The sequence below is a fragment of the Lissotriton helveticus genome, chromosome 6, assembly GCF_964261635.1.
Source record: "Lissotriton helveticus chromosome 6, aLisHel1.1, whole genome shotgun sequence".
Taxonomy (NCBI): Eukaryota; Metazoa; Chordata; class Amphibia; order Caudata; family Salamandridae; genus Lissotriton; species Lissotriton helveticus.
Window position 1 is genome coordinate 758236647 of NC_136067.1, and position 15050 is coordinate 758251696.

Genomic DNA, 15050 nt, shown 5'->3' on the forward strand with positions numbered 1-15050 from the left:
CTAGTCTTCTCTCGATGAGCACACAAGCAATCTCAAGCCAGTTTCAGGCTGTATGGGCCTCACCAGTGAGGTTCATCTTGAGTCTTGTGGCACAATTAAGCAGTGCACCCACATCATGGTGGACCAACAGCACTTAAGTTGTCTCCTTTAGAAAAACATAAATACAGGTTTGGAAGACTTGAATAGTTCTCTGCTATTGGCAATTACTTAATCATTTCTTTTGCCCACTATGTCAATCCAGACAGAACCCAGCCATATGTAAACCAGACTTGATCCTGCTCCAATAGAAACAGCCTCCCCTGACGTCGAGATCCCCTTTAGAAGAGAACAAAATAAGTTTCACACTGGTTTCAGCTTATTTGGGCTTCAGTATGGAGATGACACTTGGGTCCCATGTCACAGTGTGGATCTACAACACATTTGACCCACAGAATAGTGTTACCAACTCCCCCAACCAGCCGAACACCTCATTTATCGCCATACAGCAGCTAAGCAACTGGAAGCCCCTCTCAAATGAAGAAACCAAAGCCCTGATGAACACCATCCACTACGGAGCCCCCTCAGAACCATGCCCCCACTTTGCATACAACCTTGGAAAAACCAACATCTTCCCCGTGATCACCGCTATCATCAATACCTCCATAACCACTGCTACATTACCATCTTGCTGGAAATATGCAGAACTCAATGCTCTATTGAAGATACCTACAGTGGACCCTTACACCTTCATCAGCTACAGACCCATCTCGCTCTTACCTTTTTCAGATAAAGTCTTTGAGAAAGCCATCAAAACCCAATTGCAGACCACCTAGAACTCCATCAACTCATAGAAAGCTCTCAATCAGGCTTTTTGGACCAACCACATCATTGAGACAGCCATCATTGTGGCTGCATATGACATCAGAAGCATCCTCGACCAAGGAGAAATGGCTGCACTCATCCTCCTCAACCTTTCGGCAGATTCTGATACAGTCTTCCACAAGTCACTCATTTGAAAGCTTCAGCATGTGATTATTTGTAGAGCATCCCTCAAGTGGATATCGTTCTTCCTCATGGATGGAACTCAATGAGTTACACTTACCCCTACATCTCAGAACCAAAGAAACTTATCTGCGGAGTTCCTCAAGAATCATCTTTTTGCCCAACACTCTTCAACGTCTACATCACAGACATTGTCAGAGCCCACGGCATCAACATAGTATTCTATGCTGCTGATCCTCTCCCATCCCAACTTAACCATCACCATCAAAGCAAACTCCGCCAAATGCATGAGCAACATTGCCTCCAGGATGAAAAACAACTTCCTACAGCTCAACACTAGACCGGTATTGCAAACTTTGTTACACTTGCGGAGTTTGTAAAATTCAGGTACTCTGCTTTCTGCAGAGGAGTAAGGAGTTCCTGAATTCTGGCTTTGGGGCGCGAAGCAAAGTTTTTTTTCATGCGCTTGATATTTGTTTTGGCACTCACTCCTGAGCACACTGATACTCTTGGGCAGCTAGTGAGCGTGCACAAGACTTAATGCTCACTTGCACAGCTTTCCCTACGTGACGGCGCCAAATTTGTGCTGATTACGGTCGCAAACACTTCAATCTCGGATAGCTTTCGTGCTCAAGAAGCAGCTAAAGAGGCTTTCTGAGTGACTTTTCTTCATCAGCAGACTTGTGGAATTCTTGTTTTGTGCGAGAATCCTTTTTTCCAACAGGAACAAAGTGCCCCAGAGACTGCAACTCCCTTTTCCTGTCCAGCAGGTTTCTCTCAGTGCTTTGTTGATCTCCTGGACACATTTCATTTGGATTTTGAGCAGGGAGGATCACTCTTCTTGTCTGCAGCATATACACCATTGGATTTAAGGACTTTACATTTGCTGCTGCTGCACCACCAAGCATATTCTCAGTTTCCTCACAGCCAAAGTTTTCATGGCGGTGAGCCCGTCATGAAAACTCTGGTGGTGAGTTAACTAAAGGGGCCGACTGACCCCTCTGTTGGCTCAGGGCCATGCAGTGCATGCAGGGGGGTACATGTTGTGCACCCCTGTGTGCATGCACCCCAGTTCCTTCTTGGCATGGAGTGCACCATTGTGGTGTCTTTCTAATAGGCACCACTGTGAGATGGCCAAAGCACCACCCACCAGACCACAAATTAACTCATAATCTGTGGGCCGGTGTGCGGACGAGCTTGGCGGTGTGGGAGTGGGAATATGGTGTGCTGGTCTGCTTTTACACCTCCAAACTCATAATCAGGCCCTAAGTGAACTAGCAGCAGCAGACTATACAAATTCAAATGTCTGATCCTGCTCAGTAAAGACATTCCTGCTACATGAGGCATCAACCATTGAATTTTCTCATACTCAAACAGCAGAGTTTAAACATTTCCACTAGTTTTGGGTATTTCTATTATGTCTATGAGGTAACAGTTCTTCCATTTGAAGCTGGGAACTGCAGCGGAATGGACCTCTTTTCCAGTGAGGGAAGCAATGAAATCACAGGGGCACAAACCAACACTCTGTGGCTCCAAATCTTTGAGACCTTGGTTTCCTCTTTCATAAAGTTGCTTACCTTCAGAAACGTTGTCAAATCCTAACTCCTTCCCTTAAACAAAAGATCTGTCTGGTGGGGTACAGCTAGAGCGCTCGAGCCGAGAGTATCAGTTTGGTCTGCCAAACAGAAAATGAAAATATGGATAAATGATGACATTCTGGGTGAGAATCCCGTTGGGCCTGAGATTTGGCCAGAGACACATTCTATTGTCTTTGGCGTTTTCCTTTTCCTGGTGGTAGGTAATGACAACATTGTAATCATTAAAAAAAAAGTCCATCTGAGCGCTTGTGCTGTCATTGCAAATACAGATCAGATGAAACTGCAGATGCCTGTGGTGGACGTAAATTGTAACAGGATAGGATCCCCTTAACAGGCATTGCCACCATTCCTCAAACGACTTCCTTGATCACTCACAGCTTGCTATAGGGTAATTCTATTCCACAGGTTGAAATTTAAAGAAATAGTAGGCTATTCGATGCATCTGGCCCTTTGTTTTGACTTGCTGGGATAAAATTCCCTCTATTGCTGTTTGTGAGACATCTGCTTCTGCTATGAAGGGAATTGATGTGTCTGGTTGAGCTAGTATTGGGGCTACCGTGAATTGCCTTTTCAATTCCCATAATGCCTATAGTGCATGTGAAACCCAGTGGAATTTAACACCCTTAAGAAGGAGCTGGTTGATGGGAATCATGATCTTTGAAAAGTTGGCAATAAATGGGCAATAAAAATAGCTGAATCCTAGAAAGCTTTGAATTTGTTTCACATTTGTGGGGAAGGCCACTCTATTACAGATTCTACCTTCTTTGGTCCATTCTAACCCTATCCGGACTAGGAGCATTACCCAAAAAATCTACCTGTGTGGTGTGAAAATCTCTTTTGTTCAATTGAGCTTAAAAGTTGTATGTTCAAAGTTGTTGAAGAATGGTGCATACCTGCTTCACATGTTATGGCAAAGACTGAGAATAGAATAGAATATTGTCACTGTAGACTATGCAATAGACGTCTGGGAATTTTCGTAGTACTTCATCTATGAAGAACTGAAAAGCAGCCAAGGCATTGCGGAGTTTGAAAGGTATAACTTGATATTCAAACAAATCAAATTTGATCCAAAGTGCTGTCTTCCAATCGTCACTCCTTTAGACTTGAACAAGATGATAGGTCCCTCTCAAATCTAATTTAGTTTAAATCAAGGCATCCTGAACTTGATCTAGCAAACTCGGAATAAGTGGCAATGGATACCTGTTCTTGAATGTGATGATACTAAGGGTGCGGTAATCTATGCAGACCCGTAATTCCATCTCTTTTTTCAAGTCACAAAAAATATGGGTGAGAATAGTGGTGACTTTGAATTGCAAATGAATCCATTCTGCCGGTATTTATCCAGATATTGGTGGAGGTGTTAATTATCTTTTTCTGTAAAGGCATAAACTCAACTGCATGGAAACTTGGCCCCTGGTACTAGATCAATTAGACAGTCGAAGGCACGATGTGGAGGCAAGCTGTTAGCTATTTTATTATCAAACATGTCTGCAAGGTCCGCAGAGATCTCTGGAAGGCCTTCAATGACTGACAATTGAGTGTGATTACGCGGGTGCTCCAATCTTTCTGAGGAGTATGATTAATCAAACATGGAGACCTAGAATCATATGGAATTGAGGAGCGTCTATTACACCGAAGCACAATACTTCCCTGTGACCATTATCACAACTCATTACAAGTGATTCTTTGTTCTCTGAGATTAAATCCTTGCTATCGACGGCCCTTAGTATTTTGGGTTTGTCCTTGTTCTGGATGTTTAGTCTTAGTGCAGCTACAAAGTTGGTATCTACAAAGTTTTTTGTGGCCTCTGAATCAATCAAGGCCTGTACCTTCTATGAACATTCGTTAAGGGATTCTAAGACTATGGAAATATTCAGATTAAGACAGGCTGAACCTTACAGGTCGAACTCAGGGACAAACCTAATTGGCTGACCCCCTCTCCTTCCGATATGACTCATTTTCTTCCGGCTCACTCATTGTCACCGGGGCTGTTGCAGAATTCCCTTTTACAACTCTACCCTTGGTTAGTTGAGTGGGAGACTCCATTACAAAATGCCTGGTTTTGCCATGGTAAAGGCACGTATTCAATTTCCTTCTTTTGCATGTTTCTTCTGTAAGCAATTGCCCTCTGATTGTATCAATCTGCATGGGTTCTCAAGTGTCAATAGGTTTGATTGCGGTTTCGGCCCTGGTCTTACTGTAGAACATTATATTTCTATGAGCAACGTGCCTCCCACTTTCTGACTTTCATTCCACTTGTCTGTGAATTAGCTTTCCCACTAAATTAATGAATTCAGTTTCGTTTTCAGGGTGGAGGGGTTTAAGAGTTTAGGATAACATATCCTGAAGCTTGCGCTTAAGGCCACTACAAAAGAGAAGAGAAAGTGAAACTTGCTTATCCTCCAAACAATTTGTTTCAATCTTTAATATATTGAAGTGGAAATATAGTGTAAGTGAGCTGGCAATCCCACTCAATAGCTCAATGTCTGGAGCTTGTACAAGGCATGATGGGTGAATAATTTCTTCATAGCTCCTTTGAAGTTGTCAACATTATACAGCAATGGGCTGTCTTGTGTTATATGTGGGACTGACCACAACACTGAACCCACTCCAAGATAAGAGAGAATAAACTTCATCTTTGTGATGTCATCTAGAAAAGCTATGGGTGTAGCTTAGAAATGTAAATGGCTCTGTTTCATAAAGATGCAAAATGCACTGCTATCTCTAGTAAATTGCTCCAGAGGGGCCACCAGAACAGGGATGAGTGCAACTGCTTGAATTTGTTTAGTCAGGACGGAAAAGGATCTGGGGGGCAGTAGCACCTTCCAAAGCTTGAAAACTGACAGGTTTTAAAACCGGTCTCATATTTCCAGAAACTGGCGGCGATAAAGCCCAAGGATTCTCCTTTTTCTGGGTTACCTGCTCCTGAAGAACTGTGACATCCTGTCTCAAGGCAGCCTTACCTGCCTGAAGCGCTGGAAACATATTGATGATGTCTAGTAGCATTGTATCTTGCAAATCAATATTGTCTGGGTGAAGTGTGTTCCTTGGGCTTTACCTTGTGACAGACTTAGTGATACAAGTTTTACCTTAGGCACTTGAACTGGGGTAAAACAGAGACATTATGGAATGATCCACTCTATGCCCTATCTTTCCTTCTAGAGATGTTATACTACTGCCAGAAAGATTGGTAAAGCTGAGGAAGAGGGTCTGGACTGTTTTTTGTTCCTTCTCCATATCTTGAATTCGGTCTTATAAGGAGAGGACAGATCTTGTTACGTAAGTACTGGCTGGCAGATTTGAATTACCCCATTCTCCTTGTTGACTGACCAGGTTCCCTGCCACTTATGTACCTGCAATCAACTATGGAAATTGGCATGCGATTTCTTCTTTGAATTTTTTTTTATACTGCCACTTCAACTTGCCATTTAACTCCCCTTTTATTCCACATAAGTCACTGCTAAGGTAGGCCCTAGGTAGCCCATAGGGAAGGGTGCTATGTAAGTAAAAGGTATGACTTATAATTTTGAGTTTTGCATGACCTGGTAGTGAAAAACACCTACATTTGTTTTTCATTACTGTGAGGCCCACTCCTCTCATAAGTTAACATTGGGAATTTCTTATTACACTTTGTAAGCTGTACTTCCTGATTAGAAAGCATTAGGTATGTCATGTTTTATATCTTGGAATGGTAATTGCACATCCTCTTTGCTGGTATAGTTAGATTTGACTTTCACCATTTAAGAAATTCCACATTTAGAAAGTGGAGATCTATTTGCTCTTACAGATATGTACACCTGCAGCATGCTTATATACGTCTGGTGTAAGTGATGACTATACGTCTGGTGTAAGTGATGACTATACTATGTGTATTCCTTCTAGACAGCCTCCAACACAGAAAGGTGAGGTGTATCTGCAGTCTGATGGCTCTGCCTGGGCAGGAAGGGAGGGGCTGACACTTACACCAGAATAGGCAGTGCCCTGTCCCCACACAAAAGGCTGATTAACCGCTACAGCTAGTCTGGAGCCAAGGCTGGAAAGAAAGGACTTCTGTGCACTTCAAGGACCCTTCGTGGAAGTCACCCCTCACTTCAAAGGCCCCAAACTATGTATAAGTAGTGAGTAACTGACCCCCAAAATCATACACATCTGGATCTGTAACATACTTCTGTCAGAGGAACTACTGTGCTGCAGCAAGGACTGATACTCTGCTGGACTGCGGACCTGGAAGATCTATTTTTCTGCTGTGCCGCCCTGCTGGCTGCTGTTCTCTGATGCTTCAGAGGGAGTTCTGGACTCTGCCTTGCAACTGAACTGATCTTCAAGGGCTTGTTTCCTTGCCTCCTCTTGCTTAAGACTCAGGGCTATCAAAGTCTCCACACCTGGTCTGGTGCCTGGTTCACTGAAAGTGGACCCAGATACTTGCACCAGAGAAATCTATGTATGTCCAGTCTGCATGTAGCAGAAACAGCGCATTAACCCTGTTGCTGAAGTAGAATCTGCTTTGCTTCCAGGACCACCACTTTGGAACCAATGCATCACTGCCAATAAATGAAGAAGATAACCTCAATACCCCTCAGGTGTGGCTTAATGTACACCCCGGAACGAGCACTGTGGTCAACGGACCCGACACATCGCCACCCCTGCGTCAAGAAAATCAATGCATCACCTTGACTGCAGGCTCAACATCGACGCATTGCTTTTCTGCATCCCCATCTCACTGTTGCCACCCAGGATCAAGGTACTCTGTTCACCATGCCTGCATGGCTCTTGTCTCTGGCCAGCAGTCCATCACGGTCAGCTTGAACTGTTGGCTTTGTCCCTGTCCAGCGCAACTAGATAACCCCCATTGGCGCTATTGCTTCTAAGTGCTAGAACTCATTTTATTCTTTAAAAATGTATAATTCAACTTCTGCTTATTGAATTTTCATTAATTTGGTTTTGTTCTATTTATAATATTCTTTTCTATTTTCCTAAACCAGTGTGGAGTCTTTTTGTGGTGTTTTCAGTGTGTTACTGTGTGTTGTGTTGCATAAATACTTTACACATTGCCTCTTTAATGTTTTTTTCTTTTTCTTTTCAAGGTGATGATTTCCAGATAAGGTGTGGCATCAAGGCTCAAAGTTTCTGCATGGATAGGCATGCTCGCAGGAGATGTCAACATTAGCAGGTAAATGGAGAGATACTTCTTCTCCAGTGTTCTTGAGGAAAAGCACATGCACAATTTTGGGTGTGGTTTAAAAATTACCCTGACCCAGATGGCTGCCAAGAATAGTACATTGTTCATATTCAAGTTTCAAGCAGCACAAGGCACTGCTGCCCACAATGTAATTTGGATAACCAAGATACAAGTATTGCAAGCGTACAGCTAACCCTTCTATCAGTATGTTAATAAGCCAAGGAACTCTCCATATGGTGCTGGGGGTCTGAGATTATTTAATACTAACCAAGAAGGTCTTTTAGGTGCTCGGGGGTTAAGACCTGTTTTGAGACAGACATCTGTGCATTAAGGCAAGGTATCCCTGGTTGTACCTGACATGGCAGAATAGTGCAGGGGAATCATTTTGTGGCAACTAGTTGAGATTCAGCTGGTGTGCTGTGGTGTAGACAATTCGGAATTTCTGATGTTTGTACTGTAGAATCCAGACATAGACCCCGACTCCTACTCCTTTTACAGACCTATATCATTACTGAATATTGAGACTAAGATTTTAACCAAACTCCTGGCTTATACAATGGTAAAAGCCATACACTCATTGGTAACTGAGGACCATAATTGTCCTGATCCTGATCAACTGGGAGGTAACCACTCAAGGAAAACATTCTCAGCATCAAATTCATAAAGCCAAATTTAGGTATCTAGGGATTTTTATCTCTTTGTCGCTGCAAATTTACTAGGAGGCAAACACAATGCCCCTAGAGGAGAGATTGTAGCCAGACTTGGAACAATTGTGCAAGAACTCCTATGTGAGTGATTAAGTAATTTTCCTTTCCATGACTTCCTAAGTTGCGTGACTGCTGCAGGCAGGGAAATCTGTTGACAATCACGATATAGTATACTGATCATCTCTGTGACTGGTAGCCTGTTGGTAGATTGACCTTCAAGTCATGGCTTTCTACTGGGTGAAGCATATGAGGCTTCACTGTGGAAGTATTGCATAGGCCCAGTCTCTAATGGAGTAAAGGAGATTGTTTTGGTGGGTGCCTCACATTCACTAAAGCTCTAATTGAAGACCTCATTCTGGTCTGTAGTTTTGGAGTAAATGGATGTTCTTTACTGATTGGTACGCCTTTGCAAAATACCCATATATATAATAGCAAGATTCCGCTGTCTTTGAGTTTAATATGATTAGTGCACCCATGTGCATCTCGCAGCCATCATCATTGCTCATACATCTGGCAATACGTATGTTTTGTAGCAATTGATTGATTGATTTGTTATATTTGTCTGCACACCTACTACCTTGCAAAAAGGTATTCAATTTCTTCTCAACCACTGCAAAAATTGCAAATCATGTGACCTATAAAGGAGTCCAAATCTAGTGAACTAGCAACAGCAGAATATAGAAATTCATATGTATGATTCTGCTCTTATAGGACACAGTCCATAAGCAGAGACATTGATACAACATGATGTATCCATTATGGAATTTCCCCATACTCTCAATCAGCAAAGTTAAAAACACTTTCACTATTTTGGAAATTTCTGCTATGTCTGTGAGGTTCCAGTTCACCCATTTGAAATTGGGGTCTCCACTGGAATGGGCTTTTTTTCTAGGGAGGCAGACAATGAAATGCACTGGGGGCACAACCCAACACTGTACAGCTTCAAATCTTTGAGACCAGGATCTCCTCTTTAATAACTTCTGCCCGTAAACAAAACAATCCTTTGGTGGGGTACAGTTAGAACTCTGGAGCCAAGAGTATCATACTGGTCAGTCAAAGGGAAAATGAAGGTATGGATACATTATGACATTCTGTGTGAGGCTTCCGAATGGCCTTAGATTTAGTCGTAGACCCATTGCAGTGTTTATAAGTGATTACAGCAGTCACAATGGCAGAGCTCGCAAGCAATGCTATGGTATTAGTGGCTTGTTAGTTCACTAGGAGAAGAGTACCTGACAGAATGAAATGTACATGCATGTGATTCCACTTGGTGAATCCAAGGAGGTGGAGATAGTATGTCATTAAGTACAATTGAGTGGGGACTAGAGGGAAGAACCATGGGGGAGAAACCGGCTGGGAGCCGGCATGCTCTCGCCTATGGAATGGTGATGGCTCCCTGGAACTGTTGATTAAGAGGGAAGACACACGACAGTACCATGCCCTCGAAAGAAATTATGAACTCAAAGCCTCCATTCTCTAAGAACTGAAGGGAGAATCTTTAATTATGTTTGTGCTTACAGACATACAAGGTTCCACAAATTGTATTGAAAATAAAATAACTGCATTGGAGGATACAGCGAATGACATCAAGAACAGCATCCACAATCTAAACAGCTGGATAATGGAACCCTGACTTACTACTTCGACCATATATTGCCTTACCTTTAAGAAACCTCAATTTTACATGGCTGAGTAGCATTCCCTGAATTGCCTAACTTCCATACATGATGACAATGCCACTATGAGTGTGTATGCTGCCTGAGGCTGTTCCACGTTAATGTGTTGGAGGCAGCAGAAGAACATTGAGAACACAATGCAATTAGAAGGAGGAAATGTAGATCCTTGCATGGAAACATTTGTAGTTGGAGATGGCCATATGACATTGGTACTAATATCTAACAGGCCTCTCCAATTTACCCTCTCCGCACAAAGTTTTCTTTGAGGCCATGAGCTGAAACTCCCATCCTATAAAGTCAAATGCTTTTCAGCATCTAAATCTGTACATTTCAATGAATATAGTGACAACATTGGATATCAATAGTATGAAAAATTCCACTTAAGGTAATGTATGTATTACTCTTGATAATAACCATGATCTTGAATTATGATGCCAAAAGGTTAAATTCTACTAAATCATGCTTAGAATCTGAGTCCCAGATGATGAAATGATAAGTGGGAATTTTGATAATCAAAATCCCCCTCACAGGTGCTCTCCCGTGGTTTCTCAGAATGTGGACCTGCATTCAAGGAGAAGGGTGGACACCATGTGCAGATGTTACACTCCAACATTTCACGGGCAAAAAAATATTAGCAGCAAAGATAGGGTGTACCTTATACATTTGCGACAACGGACTTGGGTAACAAGTATATAAATTACAACAAAACATACTTGCCCCTATATGTCTGTGTTAAGACCACAGTCAGAGGGTGCAAATATGTCTAAACAAATAGCAGGAACACAAGTTCAAGGGGAGCCAATCTGAAGATCCGAATTAGAATTTCTTTGAAATTGATACCATGGCCCAAAACGCATAGGATGCTTGCCTGCTGCTTTGTAATGCATTAGTTCCCATAAGCCATGCAGTTGAAGTGACAAGGATATTCTGATCTCAGAAGTCTCCTGCTTCTGCCTAATTATCTCCAGTGGGAGCACACTCATATGGACTGGTTCATACATGCCAATACAAAGAATTACATACTTTTTTTTTACAGAGCTTTATATAGCGCAAACTTGACCCCAGGCGGGTATCAGAGTTCTTTACATAGCACCAGTTGCATTACATGAGGACACTTTCATTTTTGTAAGGCACGGGGAGATTACGTGATTTGCCCAGAATCACAGGATGTTCAGCGTCATTGTCGAGACTCGAACCCGGTTCCTCAGCTCGACCGCCCTAGCCGTTAGGCCAACATCTCTCCCCTACAAAGGGAAATGCAGTTCTGTACACTGATGTGTATGCATTTCCTGAGTAGGGGAGTAAGTTTTTTTCCAGTGTAGGCAGGAGACATTAGTATTCACTGACTGTATGGCTGTTTGGGAAATATACCGGAAAAATAATATTGTGATACAAAAATATTGTGTCTAGAATATCAGGACATCAAGAATATTGTGGGCATGGATTTCGAACGTAAAACTACAGTTTTCAGTGTTGTTTTTAATATCACTGTAAAAAATATTGATGTTGAAAATATCAGTGTTTGCAAAATTGTTTGTAAATTGTTAATTAGCATGTAATGTACTGTAGTTTATTTGATTGATTGTGATTATAATTTTTTATTTGCATTTTTTATAATTTTGGGACCACATGTATGAAGTATTTTTGTGTTTGCAAATGGGCCAATTCTGAGAATTGGCCCAATTGCCAACTCAAAAAATGCTTTTCATATGTATCAAAGCTTTTTATTGCGATTCGGTAACCTGTTACCGAATTGAAAAATGGGTTTGGGATTTGGTATTCGGAAGGACGTGTTTAGGGCATCACTTCCAAATACCAAATTGTAATGGTATGTATGAATGTTTTGTGACTCTGAATGCGGTGGCTTTTTACCACCAACTTCAAGTTGGTGGTAGTCAATTCGCAAATGGGAAGGGGTCTCCAAAGTACCACTTCCTGCTCTTAAAAAATGAAAAGTGAACCAATCATTATATTTTCTGAACTGCATTTAAAAAATAAAAGATTGCTTTATTTAAAAGCAATCACTGATATTTTTAGTGATTCCTAGAGGGTCGCAAATTACGACCTACCATATTAATATTAATGAGGTAGGTCGATTTCTGACGCATATGAATCACTGTATGAAACTCTTGGAGTTTCATATATTTGTAATAGCTATTACCATATTGCGATTCACTGAAAATCACAATTAAGTAATTGCTATTAAAAATATTGATACATATGGCCCATATTATTTTATTTATGAAATTGTTGAAATTTATATTTTTTGTTGTAACAATGGGTATAATTAAATGTTTAATTAATTGCAATTCAGTAATTCCTATCACAAATATGGATGCGTGATCCCCATATTATTTAATTTATGAAATTGTTGAAAATTATATTTTTTGTTGTAATGATGTATATAATTAAATGTTGAATTATTATATTTTAGTAGCAGGATATTGTTTTTATAGAGTAAAGGATGGAGTTGATTTACAAAAATTGATGTTTAAAATTCAAATCATATGGTAATAATTTTATAGATAAGCAAAATAAAAATAGACATTTTCTAAAATTATTATACCATATTAATGTTTTTATTTATTTATATGTAGTGATAATTAATAAATATATTAATGGTATTACCTATTTTGTTTAATAAGAATACATTAAATATTTAAAAATATTAAAAACATAGCAAATATATAAGTAGAGTATTTTGAAATGTTTTTGCTTTCAATTTTTTTAACAACATGTCAAATTGTATAATTGTTAAATTTGTTTATAAAAATATACATTTCAAGTTACAATTTAAAATAAAACTAATTGTACTAATATTTTTGAATTTTAATAATCCCAAATTTGTGGAATGATTTATTTTCTTCTATAAAGATTATGAATGGCAGTAAAATATGTTGAACAATATATTACTTGAAATAGTAATTACAATTGTAATTTAAATACACATATGTATGTAGTTTAGATTACTGTGTTTTCAGTACATTTTATATAAAAAAGTAGATATTGTAAATGTCAACAATCTATTTTTTGTCCTACACCTTCCCACACTAAGGGCCTTATTACGAATTTGACGATCTTCAGCTGGGATCGCCATTGCTGCAGTCCCAGAAAGTCCACCAAGGCCCTGGTGAGCTGGCCTGCCGGTTTATAAGTATTATCCTGGGTGGGTGGGTGGGAGGTGCAGTGGCAGTCTCACAGCAGGGGTATGTTAGGCTCATAGGAGACCCCATACAGCATACAGCCACTGTGACAGTGCCACATGCTCATCCTTGCACGGTGTGGCATGCACCATGTTGTGCATGCCCAACAATGCACTTGTGGGGGGAAGATTTGCCCTCCCTTGCCCTTCTACCAGCTTTTTTATGGCAGGTGCACTACCATGAAACTGCGGGATCCAAGATCCTGATTGTGCCAGCTGTGTTGGAGCGGGCTGCTTGCGGTCCGACTACTGCACTCTTAATACGGTGGGGGTACTGCTGTGGTCAAACTGCAACTGCAAGTACGCTCCTAATAAGGCCCTGAGGTTAGATTAGAGCAGGAATAGTAAGTATCGCCCCTTTAGTGTCCAACACCTTCCCCAATATGGTTAGATTGAAGTGGAAATAGTAGAAGTCACCCATTTGCCAAAAAACAGTTAGACTGGAGTGGGAATAGTAAATGTCACCCTTTTAATGTTCAACACCTTCCCCAATATGCTTAGATTCAAGTTGTAAAAGTAAATGTCATCCCTTTAGTGTCCAACACCCTTCCCAAATTGGTTTAGATTGCAGTGAGAATATGAAATGTTACTCCATAGAGGGCCCAAAACCTTCCCCAGATTTTGCATAATAAGGACATGTCACACATTTTTCAATGTTTACTTTTTTCCAATTTTTATTTACTTTATAGTTACATTTTGAATCATATATACTTCAAGTAAACAAAATATTTTTCATCATTTTATAATAATAAATAATCAGATAATTCTCATTTATATACTTTTATATGTTGTACATTTTCAACTCCTATTTTTCATTCTTAGCAATTTTTTTAGATTTCACAACTTTAAATATATATATGTATATATATATATTCACTGAAAAAAACCATAGGTTATACACCATATATAGTTAGGAATTAGCATTTAAAAAACCTTATTTTACTCACACAAAACCATTGAAATTCCATATATAGTTAGTTGTACTAACTATATATCGCGCACCCGCAATCCACTGCTGATCATGTCACATATTACATCATTCATGACATGGTCAGTGACATCACTGATGACATCACTGATGACATCTCAAATGACATCACTGATGACATCTCAAATGACATCACTGATGACATCACTGATGACAACATCCAGTGACTGTATTTTTCTGTAAAGTTAAAATATGTCTTACATATTTAAGAATGAGTGGATGTATAAATGTCTGGATGAAGGATTTAGTAGGTGCATGACTGACTGTATGAGTGATTAAATGTGTCTCACTGAGTGCATGGGTTAGTGACTAAACTGTCTCAATTTGTGCATCATTATGTCTGTTGTTCTATAAACTGCTGCATGTGTTGATCATTAGCTATATGATTAACTATATGGGTTATTGATTGGTTGCCCAAGTATTTGTATGGGAGACTGAGAGTGTGTATGGGTGGCTGGGAGGTGTATGACTCTGTGCATAGATGTGTGAGCAGTTGATTCACTAGATGTATGGGTTCAAAAGTGCATGTGGAAACAGCTGTATGGGCGGTTGACTGTGTGCATGAGTGTATTGGTGAGTGAATGGATATCTCAGTGCTACATGTCAAAGTAAGTACATATGTAAAACACAGTACATGTGAGAGTTGACATATATAAATAACTGTGCAAAAGAGCCAGTGAATGTGTGAGTGGCTGTATGGATCATTGTGAACTTGTATC